This window comes from Meriones unguiculatus, chromosome 7 (genome assembly GCF_030254825.1).
Source record: "Meriones unguiculatus strain TT.TT164.6M chromosome 7, Bangor_MerUng_6.1, whole genome shotgun sequence".
Lineage (NCBI taxonomy): Eukaryota > Metazoa > Chordata > Mammalia > Rodentia > Muridae > Meriones > Meriones unguiculatus.
In genome coordinates, this window is record NC_083355.1 from 83,520,028 (window position 1) to 83,532,601 (window position 12,574).

Below are 12,574 nucleotides of genomic sequence, written 5' to 3' on the forward strand. Positions count from 1 at the left end.
AACCCATGTGAATCAAGGTGGAACTCCTCTGTCTGATTTAACGTACAGCCAGACAAAGTCAGGACGCGTCACAGGCAAGACCCTTTTATCTTTTGGAGTCAGTGCGTGTGAAGATACACATGCGCACACCGGCAAAATAAATAGATGACTGTAATAATTTTTTTATGGGGCTCGAGATGTGGCTCAGCAGTTCAGAGCTTTTGCAGGGGATGGAGTTTGGTTCTTAGCTCCCACATTCAGAAGCTCACAAGCACCTGTGACTCCAGCTCCGGGGTTATCTAACGCTCTCTGCTGGCTTCTGCAGGTGCCTGCGTTCACATGTGCACACTCCTACACAAACACACACATAATTTCACTAATTTTTTTTCTTTCTTTCTTTTTTTTTTTTTTTTTTAAAGAATGCACATACCGAGCCAGGCGTGGTGACACACACCTTACTCCCAGAATTCAGGAGACAAAGGCAGGGACTTCAGTGTCGGCCTGGTCTATATATCAGGATGCAGGCCAGCCAGAGCTATACAGAAACACTGGGTCAAAAGCCAAACCAAACCAACGAATTAACACCCCAAGACTATACATTCTAAAGTGTGATGTGCAGGCCAGTAATCCCAGCTCTCAGAAGGCGGGTGCAGGAGGATCAGGGGTTCAAGGCCAGCCGTAGCTACGTGAGACCTATCAAGCACAACAATGGGACAACAGAAAGAATGCACATCTGCATCAGCCCTTTCCAGTGACCCCCATGAAGCCCTTGCCTGAGAAATTCAGGCGCAGAAAGATCCAGCAGTACCCCAAACAACTTAAAATACCTTGTCACCCAACAGGCCTACCCCAGACCTCCCTTCTGGTCGACATGGAGCAGGGTGGCGCTCGTTTATCTATACACGGTCACGCAGACAGAAGAGCAGCCCACGGGCCAGAGGTCAGGGAATGAACAGCAAGCTGTGGATAAAGCAAACCCAGCTCCTCACAGGCTGCTGCTGTGTGGGGCCCGGCTCCCTGCCTCAGGTGCTGTGAGAGCTGACTAGGCCTTTTTATCTACTGATAAGGGAGGTGAGCAGAAGTGATCTCCAGAAATGGTGCACATGGTGCTCCCGGCCTCTTGAAAAACCGCAAGTGATTGGCAAATGTTTCTGTTGCAAAGTCAAACAACAGCTCCTTTCCTTCAGACTGCCCGTGGGGTGGCGGTGAGCTGGGTGCATGGGGCAGTCATTTTCTCCCTTCCCTCTTCCTTTTTCTGATGTCACATTTTCTGACACCAAGAACAGAGGAAGCTATCAATGAAAAAAATTTCAAGGAGGGGACCCCGCCCCCCTCACCCAGGCCACAGCCCTTCCTAAGAGTTAATTATAAACCTCCTTCCTCAGTCTTTTTGGGGGAAGCTTGGGGCTGCAAGGCCTTGAATTACTGAGTGCTGCAAGGCGCTGAATTACAGTGTCTGCAACTTCAGGTAACGTTCTCTGCTGAAGTGCAGAATTGAGTCTGCCCTCCCCCCACCCACTGAGCGTCCTAAGATGCTGATATATTGGCAGATTTTTGTTTGTTTTGAGACAGTGTCTTTCTCTATAGTCCCCACCAGACTCAAATTGATATATTCATAAAATTTGACAAGATTCTCTGAAACTGGAGTTTCATAAATAGTTGTGAGCTGCCATGTGGGTCCTGGGAATTGAACCCGAGTCCTCTGGAAAAGCAGCCAATGCTGTTAACCGCTGAGTCAACTCTCCAGTCCCCACCCTGATGGTATTTTAAAAAATAGCAATAAATGTATTTTATGTGGTAAGGGTGTTTGGCTTCCATGTTTGTGCACTACATACATAGCTGGTGTCCACGGGGGCCAGAAGAGGGCATCAGATCCCCTGGAAGTGGAGTTGTAGATAGTTGTGAGCTGCCATGTAGGTGCTGGGAATCAAACCTGGGTCCTCCAGGAAGAGGAGCCAACACTCTTATCCACCAAACCATCTCTCTAGTTCCCAATTTACCCATCAAAAATGCACAGTTCAGCTGGATGTGGTGGTATGGACTTCTGGCTCAGCTACTCACTGGGGAGACTGTTGGCTGCCCTCCGCTGTCAACTTGACTATACCTGGAACTAAAACCCTAAGGCAGAGAGCACACCTGGGAGGGATTTTTGCTTATTCTGAAGTAAGGAGATCTTCTTCTTATGAGGTAGTATCTTTGAGGTAGGAAGACATACTTCTAATCCAGGTCTTTTGGGCTGGGAAAAAACATACCTCTAATCCAGCTCTAATCTGGTGGAAGCGTGTACAAGGACATGGAAGAAGGAAGCCTTTGCTCGCCTACCCGCACCTTGCTAGCAAGTTCACTGGCACTGGAGCCTACTTCAGGATTCTAGCATGTACTGGAGAGCAGCTGAAACATTCAGCGTTGTGGACTGAGCAACTACTGGATTCCTGGACTTGATGTTGGCAGAAAGCCATTGTTGTATAGCCGGACCATAACCTGTAAGTGTTTGTGTATGTATTCATTCTGTAAGTTCTGTTACTCCCAAGAACACTGACTAATACAGAGATGGAGACACGCATAAAGGAGTCTGAAGGCAAGAGGATCACTTAAGCCTAGAGTTTCCAGAGCAGTGTGGAGCTGGGACTAGTGGCGTAGGCCTATAATGCCAGCTACTCGGGAAGTGGAGGCAGGAGGATCTCTGCCTCAAGGCTTGTCTGAAAGCTGCAAACTAAGCTCAAGACTGCCCTGGACAACTTAACCAAAAGGGCGAGGCATATAGCTCAGTAGAAGAACACTTCCCTAGAATGCAGGAGGCTATGGGTTCAAGCACCAGCACAAATAAGCAACAATAGTAACAACAAAACACACACACACACACACACACACACAGCCTTACCCATTTGGTTAAAATATAATTTAAAATGTACAATTCTGGCTATTGTGTAACTCAGCAAGAGAATCCATGTTTAACATGGGTACAATTTCTAACACAAACCCCAGCTCAGCAGTTACAATAACCAGTGCAGTTCTCACAGTATTTTAGAGTCCTCAGCTGCTTGGTGCTTCTTCCTCATTCTTTCCAGCTTCCTATTCCGGGCAGTTGTTACAACTTGAGTTTCAATTTTTGCTTCTTTGTTATTGGTTTCTCAGCAATACCCTCTCCTTGGGACTTCACCCAGTAACTGGGACTTCATTCTATTGTATTCTACCTGACATTCTATTTGGCGTCAGCAGTTGATGTCCATTTGGATTTCTATTGTGGGTCTGTTATGAATAATGCTGCTACGAGCCTTTATGTTCACATAAGTGTGTGTGGACAGGTGTTTCTCCTAGGTACATTCCTGGGACTGGAATTGTGGGTCATAAAGCAAATCTCATGTTTAACCTTTGAATAATGGCCAGGCTGTTCTGCAGAATAGGTGCACGGCAGTAGGAGAGGGTTGCAGTTTCTCCCTGTCATTACTGTCACGTGCTTCTGATTACAGGCATCTTAATGGGTGCTGCAGTGGTTCACTGCGTCTTTTATTCACATATCCTTGGCTAACACCATTGGTATGTGTTTATTGTCCATTTCTATAGTTTCTTTGGGGAGATGTCTATTCAGATCCTTTGCCCATTTAAAAACTGGGTTGTTGTCTTTTTTTATGAGTTGTAGGTGTTTTTTAATTTTTTTTATGTATTACAATAAAGTCCCTTATCGTGATATCATTTCAGGAAGTTTCTCCTATTCCTTGGGCTATCTTTTCATTCTCTCTCTCTCCCCCCATGGTCTCCCTACGTAGTTCTGGCTAGCCTGGAACTCACTGTGCAGATCAGGCTGCCCTTGACCTCAAGAGATCAGTCTGCCTCTTCCTCCAGAGTGCTGGGTATACTTTACCATGCCTGGCTTCTTTCTTTCTTCCTTTCTTTCTTTCTTTCTTTCTTTCTTTCTTTCTTTCTTCTTTCTGACAAGGCCTCACTCAAAATGGAGGTCAGTATGTAGTCCTAACTCTAGGACTACCATGCATAACATTTTTTTTTCAGTCCTAGTCACAGACCCTCACACACGTTACCCAAGCAATTTGCCACAGAGCTGCAACCCTAGACTTTCCCTCTTTTCATACAAAAAGAGGTTGATGCTGTGAAGTTTATTATTATTATTATTCCTTTTTGTTGTGTGTAACACACTTTTTCTTGCCTGTTTTCTGTGGTGCTGGGCTTCAGACGCTGAGCTCATGCTAGGCTGTACCACACTTTGAGAGATATTGCTAAAATGCAACTTGCGACTCTGAAGGGGCTGAGATCTCAGACTGTGATAGGGTGTCCTTTGAGAAGGATTTCTTCCATGTTTGGGGATGAAGCTCTCCATTATCAGTAGCAAAACATGGCTCCTCCTCAAAGGCAGGGAATACAGCCCTTGGGGATTTATCTTCTGTGTTTACAGCCCTCCCTTTCTGAGGTCCTCAATAGAACAGCTGAAATGACAATTTGGAAATGTCCTTTCTGTCGAAAACTCAATGGCCTTTGTCTCTGGATTTGAAATTTTCATGCTAGAGGTAGCAGGCATTCTGAAGGAGGTGGGGAAGGGATGGGGAACCCTGCACTGTTTCCCCATGAGTCATCTTGACTCTGGTTGTTTGCTTTTCTCACCCATAAACTGGGAAGAGCACCTCCATTCTCCCGTCCTAGTGGAGGGGCTGTGAAGATGAATTAATTTGTATTTGTTAGACACTTTGAGACCTTAGATTAAAGGCGTTACTGAGACTCAAGGTGTTATTATAATAATAAATGATTTAATAGCAGGGTGAGGCCACTGAAGCAAGAACTGGTGGGAAGGCAGAGAGGCTCAAAGCTGAGAAGGGACGGCCGCTGAGACCCTGGTCCAGGCGCTGACCCTTGGGCTTGGAGGTAGGAAACCATGACTTCTCACAACCCCTGAGCTGTTCAGCCTGCCTTCAGCACGGCCTCACTGGACGCTTCCTACAAGTTCTGCACAGTAAGATTACAATCTTTTCAGGAAGCAGGCATATAAATTAAAGCAATTAGAAACAACTCAGGGCGTCGGAATCACGTTCGGGATGGAGCATGACAGGCATCCAGAAGGAAGTGGAGAAAGCACCGGCTAGATGGAAGTTTCCCCTGTTAATGACTCCCGGCTCTACCACCCACCAGCGGCACGACCACGCCTCAGTTTCTCCCTCTGTAATCCGCAAACGTTCTCGTAAAACTCCGAGGTTAACACAGTAAACGCTCTAGCGTCGACCCTTCAGGCTCTCCTCTGACCACGTGTCCTGCTGGCCAGACTGCTCGGTCCTCAGAGCCTCAGCCTTCTTCCCGCAACGTGGGAGTAAGCGCAGTCCCACCTTCGCGGTTACAAAGCGCAGCGCGCTCGGTAGCCGTTCGCTGTCACTATCATCAACCTTGTTTTTCTCTCCGGAGGAGTGAGGTGTGCGTTCAAAAGTTTACGTCTCAGGGTGGGGTAGCGAGGACATCTTTGGGAGTCGGACTCTAAGATCAGTAGGAAAGTAAGATTTAAGAGATTAGAGAAGAAGCCAGAAACTCAGAAAAGTACAAGGCGGGAGGGCGTGGCACGTCTCACTTTTCCATCCTTTTTATTTTTTTTTATCTCCAACGTCCCTTTCTGGCAATCTTGGCCCTTAAACCTTAGCCTGCCGCTCTCCAGGCCCAATCTGCGGGCTAAGTAATGTGGGCCTTACTCTCCGGCCCACCAGGAGGAGCGCCTCCCGAAGTCAGGAGCAAGGACGCGGGCCTGTGTACACTTCACGCTCCGCAGGGATCCCGTTTCAAAGTCACCTGAAAGCCATTTCCTCTCGCGCCGCCCCGCCCCCTCCCGCAAATCACTGGGTGCCTGCTTTTCCCTGAAGCAGCTTTTTTTTTTTTTTTTTTTTTTTGAGGGTAGCGGTGGAGGAGGGGATTCCATAAGCCGTTTGGAATCCTCCCCTTGTCTACACCTGACCGTCTCGATGCCGAGGAACTGCGGTCGATGCTCCACTCCTCCCTCCGTGGGCGGGTGTGGGAACGGGCATCTAAGCCCCCACCTCCCCTAAGATCTTTCCCGACGGAAGATTTATGCTTAGTGAGGCGCGGGAGCGCGCACCTAGAACTCTAGCACTCCGGAGGATCCCCTAGAGTGAGGGGCTAGCTCGGGCTACAGAGCGTGGCCCCTGTCTCAAATCACAAATTAAAGTCTGTAATTAGGGCGCGGTGGGTGCACCCCAGTAATCCCCAGCACTGGGAGAGCCACGACCTTCGAGATAACCCTCTGACCGTCTCGGCTAACCGAGATGCTGCTTTAAAACAAAAACAACCAACCAACACAACGATTTACGTTCCTGCTTAACACCACACTGGTCTGTATTCTACATCGCTGTGTTCTTTCTTCCATTCCCCTGATTCCCTAGGGCTTGCCTTTCGTTGATAACCAGATCAATTCAAAAATTTCTGTCACTCGGGTTCTTCAGTCTCCCTCCCTCGCTAACAGTCCCGGCTGAGCGCCCCACCCCGTCCCAAGTTACGTGCCTCTTATCTCGGTCTCGTAGAAAGGTAAGATTCCCCCCCCCCCCCCCGGCGGTAAAGAGCCACCGAGCCCTGGTTTCGGTGAGGAATTCGAGCCGGTGCCTTTCTGACTCAGCGGTCGCCGTGACCTGCTCCGGGAGGACTAAGGACGTCACCTTCTCCGTCTCCACCCGGGGCTTCTCCCGGGAAAGGTGGCCGAGCTTTTCCCCAGATGGTGCCCTCCCCTAGCTGGAAGTTCGGGGCGCCCTCTCGGCGTGAGATCGGGCCGGTGACATTAGAGTAACCCCACACCACGTGCGTCTCGGGATCCTAGAGCTCCAGGTGGCGGGGGGAGGGGGAGGCCCCGCGCGGCTGGCCACGCGCGTTAATCATCAAGCCGCGGTGGCCGCGGGGGCCCCAGCTCGCGGTCGGGCCGCGAAGGTTCCCCGTTTCTCCCCCCCACCCCCCACCGGCACCCCCCAGCCGCCGATTGTAGGATCGCAGCCGCGAGGCTCAGTCTCCACCCACTGGAAACATTCCTGGTCCGCCCCTCCCTCCCTCCTCCCTCCCTCCCTCCCGCTGCAGCCTGGGCTCCGTTCGGCCGCAGCTTCCTGCCGGGTGTTGAGGGGACCTCGCGCAGTTCGGGGGGGACCCCCGGGAGTCGGGTGCTCGCGGCGGGCGGAGAGCGACTTTCAAACCCGCGCCACCTGGGCAGCCCCCCGCGCGCCCTGCGCGTCGCGAGCCGGCGGGGCGGCTACGGCTCGGTGAGTGTCCCACCAGCTTCTCCCCTCTCTCTCTCCCCCTTTGCTCACGCTCGGTAGGCTGAGTGGAGGTGCTCTGTGGGAACCCCAGGCTAGCCCCTCGGTGGGTTGAGGACCTGGCCCGGGGCTGCCTCGGACGCACTTGGAGGAGCTTGGAGCGCGGGAAGGTCGAAAGGGGAGTCACTGTTTGTCCCCACCCCGGAAACTAGAGCAGCACGGGCTTCGGAGAGTTTGAAATCCGGGCAGCTCTGGACGTTCCCGCCACGCCGTGGCTCTTGTGTGCTCTGGCGCCGTTGGGCTAATGCTGGTCTGAGATCGTGGGCCCTTCTGGAGGGACTTGGCGAGCCCATGAGTGCGCAGGCACTCAGCCTGTTCCGGGTTGGAGCCACACCGTGCTTCTGGGAATCTCAGCTGCCTGTCCGGGCGGATTGGAGTGGATGCCAGAAACGGACTGTCCAGGAGCTGCAGACCTAAGAGCCCCTGGATGCTGTCCCTAACAGCCTCGCCGTCCCACTCCTCCTGGTTTGGGTTGTTTGCATCCTTCTCTCAGACCTTCGATTTGGGAAGCCAGGACAAGGCTCGCGAGCTTCGGTTGTTCCAGATGCTGCTTTGGTGGCAACGTTTATCCTGGAGCTGCTTTTGAAAACAAAGGGGGAAAAAAAAACGGAACAAGCGATGTAATGGTTGGAGGGTGGAGAGACGTTATGTATGCCTTTGCGGGGTGGTGCTGAAGGCTGGGTTAGAGGATCTCAGAGTAACTCAGTAAACTGGTAGTTGTAAGGGCTGTTAAGGTTGCTGGGGGTTCCCAGCCACCGACCAGCGCCTTAGCACCGCACAGAGAACCCTAGTCTTGGGGTTCCCCGTCTCCAAAGCTGTGCTTTTTAATGCTTGCATTCCAGTCATATGGCCCTTGCTCACGAAATAATTAGCGTGGAGTATAATGACAGCCCTGGGAGGGAGAGGATGCGCCCTGCTGTGCCTCGGCCTTCCTGAGAGTGGCTTTCCGATCCTTCCTTCGCTAGACTGGAATCCTGTGTCATAAAAACTCAGCATAAAACCTAGGGACTCAACACCAGGAAGTCAACTATTCTGTTACTATTACCCCTTTGTGGTTCTGGGCTCAGTGGCTGGCTCACAGACTCCATCTCTCACTTGTATTTCTGGCCTTTCCCATTGTGCTGGGAATTAGGAATGAAATAGGGCCTGTTCTCGCCACTCCCCTTAAGGAAGGTCAGTCTGTTTTAGAGCCACCTTGGGGCTTTTCTATTTACTTTTATGGGAGGTGGCCCAGCCAGGACAGTAGGAAGACCACTGGACTGAGAGTCCAGCAGGTTTTTGTTTTAGGTTTTTTTTTTTTTGCTAGAGCTTTAATGCTGGCCCTATTGCCGCACATCAAAGATTGATAGTGTTTGAGGCTCTTCTCTACAGACCCCACCCTCTTCCCCCAATTCACTTATCTTTAATGACTCAGTTTCTCCGCAGAGTACCTGCTTTTCTCTATGGAGGACATGGTAACGGTCAAAAGAAAGTGCCTGTGTGAGAAGTGCTTTATAAACTAATATCCAAAAAAGATAGGCAAATCTGCGTGATGATTACAGGGGCCTGTAATTAAGTGTTTGCTGGGTATGCGTGTATGATACAGGGGTTGGTGGACAGTTTACTCTTTGGCTTGTAGTATCGTACTCCCAGAGTAAACATTGGCCTGACCAAATCCACTGCTATCTCAGGGTCACTGTGTTTACACCGGAACAGGCCAAAGGCCACAGCCCGAGACACGACCAGACCTGGAGGGAGATTGCTGTGGGTCCCAGATGGAAGGCCTGCCGTTGCTCCCTCCCCACTCTGGGATTCCTGCACAGGCTCTGGTCCTGAGCTGTGACTGGCTCTGGAGGGTTAATTATGAACTTGTTCTCTGTTGTGTTCTGGGTGATGGGAGGCGTTGCCTTTGCAGCTGCACTGAGGGCTGACTTAGGTCCAGCCTTCCAGGGCAGCCCTCCGGCCCAGGCCACTGCCCTGCCCCGCCTCTCTGGCCAGCTGCATGTCCACAGGCCTTTGTTCAAGGGCTATAGCCCGCCCTACTCATTACCCTCCTTCCCCAGTTTCTAGAAGCCCTCAGGACAGCAATACTACCAATAGTGGGAAAGCTTTTCTGGAGTCCCCAGGGTCCGGCAGAACTGGCAGGCTCATCCTGCAACCTCTGCTCTAGACACTCCTCGACTCTTTTCTCATCTTTCTCTCCTCCTTCCTATATTCATTCCTCTTAGATCTCTTTTATGTATTCATTATTACCTAGCATCTTCTATGTAGGAATACTGGGCATTGATTGAGGACACGGCAGTGATTGAAGGATGCTTTTTTTAGTAATTGTTGACCTGGTGGGGCTGATTTCTACTGGGGGAAGTGGACAGAAAACAAGGCGGATCTTTGAAAATGTGACAGGAAAAGTCAGGGTGAATTGCCATGGAAAGGAGGTGATGGCAGCTGCTCCCCAAGGAAGGGACTTTGGAGCTTATCATTAGAGGAGATATTTTCTTTGAGCTCTGGATGTCTATCCCTTGAAACCCTGGTCAGCATCCCGATGTGACGTTTAGAAGCAGGGTTTGGAGTTAGACGGCCCTAGATTTAAATCTCAGCTTGACAACTTCCTAGCCCTGCGGCCATTTGTTGACTAAACTCCTCTGAGTCTGCTTCTCACCTGTAAAGTGGAGTTAGTCACCCTGCCTGCCACACGTGGCACTGTGAGCGTGAACAAGGAGAGAGAGTTTTGCAGTAAATCGTTTCTCTGACTGAATTCTGCAGAGAGAGCATCGCTTATTTCCTGCCGGTACTAGGACCCTGGAAGAAAGACATTTTATGAATTGGGAATGAGCAGGAGATTCAGAAGGGGTCCAGCTAGAAAGCTGTAGTCAATCTAGTAGTAAGCCCCTCTGTTCTACCCTGGATCACAGCTGCTTGGGGATGCAAGATTCCCAGATGCACACTGGCCATTGTCCCTCAGACAGACAGGGCAGCTCTGGCCTGCCTTGATTTGGAATTCCCCTGCTTCCAGTCAGCCGGTGAATCACACCTTTGTCTGTAGCCTCTTCTCTTGGCCTCACAGTTCTGAAGGCTGTCCACCCCTCTTCATCTTCATCGTTGTGATAGATATGTTATCCTAAGGGGATGGAGATGGGGAGTGTATTGAGAACAATGGGTAAGGGAGTGAAGGGAGAGGGTACAGGGTGTTCAAGGAGAGTCTGATAGGGGACCTTGCTATCTTAAAGTCCGGCAGAGGAAAATGGGCCCTTGATCGGCAAGAGGCTAATTTAGAGTTGCTAGCTGCCTCTCTGAATCTGGGGACCAGGATGTCTTGCTAGCTGGATCTGAGATTTGGTGGCTTCTTTTCCTCTCTTCGAAACAGAATCTGCCTGACCAAGAACTCTGGGTGTTTTTTTTTGTTTTGTTTTGTTTTGTTTCTAGACCATTTTCATCTTACATTTGCAGTGATCTACTTCGTACCCTTCGAAGACTTGATAAGGGCTCATTTGCCAGGGACCAGAATGAGTTAAAAATGTGGAGGTCAACTTGTGGGCATGCTTCTGCCTTGAGGGTCCTGAGGATCCAACTTAGGCCATCAGGCTTGGTGTTAAATACCTTTACCCACTGAGCACTTTTGTTGGCCCAGAAATTAGTAGAGTCTTGCTGTGCTGTCTAGGCTGGCTTCTCTTTCCTGGGCTGTAAGAATCTTGACTCTCAGAATTGCAACTGGCTAGACAGTAGACTCAGAGCCTGGTGTTCGCAAATCCAAGCTGTCTCTGCCCAACCCCCGTGATGAGTCTGTTGCTTCCCCTGTTTGCTAGAACCATCAGTCTCCAGAGGAGTTTAATCTAAAATGCTGTTGTCAAAGTTTGTGGCCAGTGGTTTCCTGGGGGCCCTTCCTGTTCCGGCAGTGAAAGATGTGCAGTGGAGGGCGAGGCCTAGGGAAGTGGTCATCAGCCAGACCGCTCCCACAGGGCCGCTGCAGGCACATGCATGCTCAGGCAGGGCAGCCAGGCCCGCCCTGGGATGAAGGAGCTTTTGGAGACTGTCAGTTGGTGTATAGCCAGATAGAATTGGACCTCAAAGGAAGTCGGGAAGAGGGCCCTTTGTAGCCTTCAGTAAGGGAGTGAAGGGAGAGGGGTATAGGGTGTTCAAGGAGAGTCTGATAGGGGACCTTGGTGTCTTAAAGTCCGGAGGAAGAAAATGGGCCCTTGATCAGCAAGAGACTAATCTAGAATTGCTAGCTCTCTGATATCTGGGGACCAGGATGATGTCTTGCTAGCTGGATCTGAGATTTGGTGGCTTCTTTTCCTCTCTTCGAAACAGAATCTGCCTGACCAAGAACTCTGGGTGTTTTTTTTTGTTTTGTTTTGTTCTGTTTCTAGACCATTTTCATCTTACATTTGCATGCCTGGCTCTGTTGGCTTCGTTTTGCTTACAAGCTCTCTAAGAGCAGGAATGGGGCTTCACCCATTCTTGTTCTCACACAGAACTGAGACTAGGGCAAAGTGTGATCTCTAGGGCATGACAGGCTGGTGTCGGGCCTCCACCTGAGAGGACTCTCAGCTTGGTGGGCTCACCTGCCTCAGACCCGAGAAGGATGCCGGGGTGAAGTCCACGCTGGTTGTTGCCGGCTGAGAGAGCAAATTAAAAGGAGACCAATATCTTGATAGTTCTTTTCGTCTGGAGTGGAGGCTTATCATTTAATGTCAAGGACTAGGAAGATTCCTATTCCATGCTGAGCAGGCTCAAGAGCTGAACATAGAAACTGAATGCAGTTCAGCACCCAGAAGGTGCTGGGTACATGTGGCTTTTTTTTAGAAACATAGGGAGAGAGTCCTAGGAATTTCTCTGATTATGGATGAAGTCTGAATTGAGATGGGGAGTGAGACATGTAAAAAGATTTTTTTAAAAAATCACATTTTGTATGTGTATGTGTGTGTGTTTTCAGAGGACAACTTGTAGGAGTGCTGTCTTATCACGTGGGACCTAGGAATCGAACTCAAGTCGTCAGGTTTGGTGGCAACTACCTTTACCCACCGAAACATCTATCTGTCTTTGTTTTACTCTTGATCCCAGGAAGACAGCCTGTGCTGTCTTTTCAGGTGAGCCCTGCAGGCACTAACTAGGACATCTTAAAAATTCACCTATTTTAAAATTGATTTTGTTCTTCTGTCCCTGGTTAACACGGGGCCTCCACATATGGCTTAGAGTAACCTTGAGCTTCGGGTCCCTCTCCGTTTGCCCTGTTTATAGGCACCCACCAGCATGGCTGGTTTATGCAGAGCTGGGGTCCGAACGCTTGGCTTCCTGTGTGCTAGGCAAGCACTCCCCTG

At 50.3% G+C, this 12,574-nt stretch overlaps 1 protein-coding gene and 1 long non-coding RNA gene across 2 annotated transcripts in view; one reads left to right on the forward strand and one right to left on the reverse strand.

Moving 5' to 3' along the window:
- Positions 1–4,714: 4,714 nt before the first annotated feature.
- LOC132655257 (uncharacterized) lies at positions 4,715–7,817 on the reverse strand. The gene is made up of 2 exons (XR_009593001.1): positions 7,272–7,817; positions 4,715–5,451 (listed from the first exon to the last, which is right to left on the reverse strand). It is a non-coding gene; the product is annotated as an uncharacterized LOC132655257 (long non-coding RNA).
- Positions 7,027–12,574, forward strand: part of Plekhg3 (pleckstrin homology and RhoGEF domain containing G3) — a 42,004-nt gene continuing 36,456 nt past the window's right edge. Inside the window, exon 1 of the mRNA XM_021635550.2 lies at positions 7,027–7,223. The gene's annotated coding sequence lies outside the window, so the exon portion shown is untranslated. The remainder of the gene's footprint in view (positions 7,224–12,574) is intronic.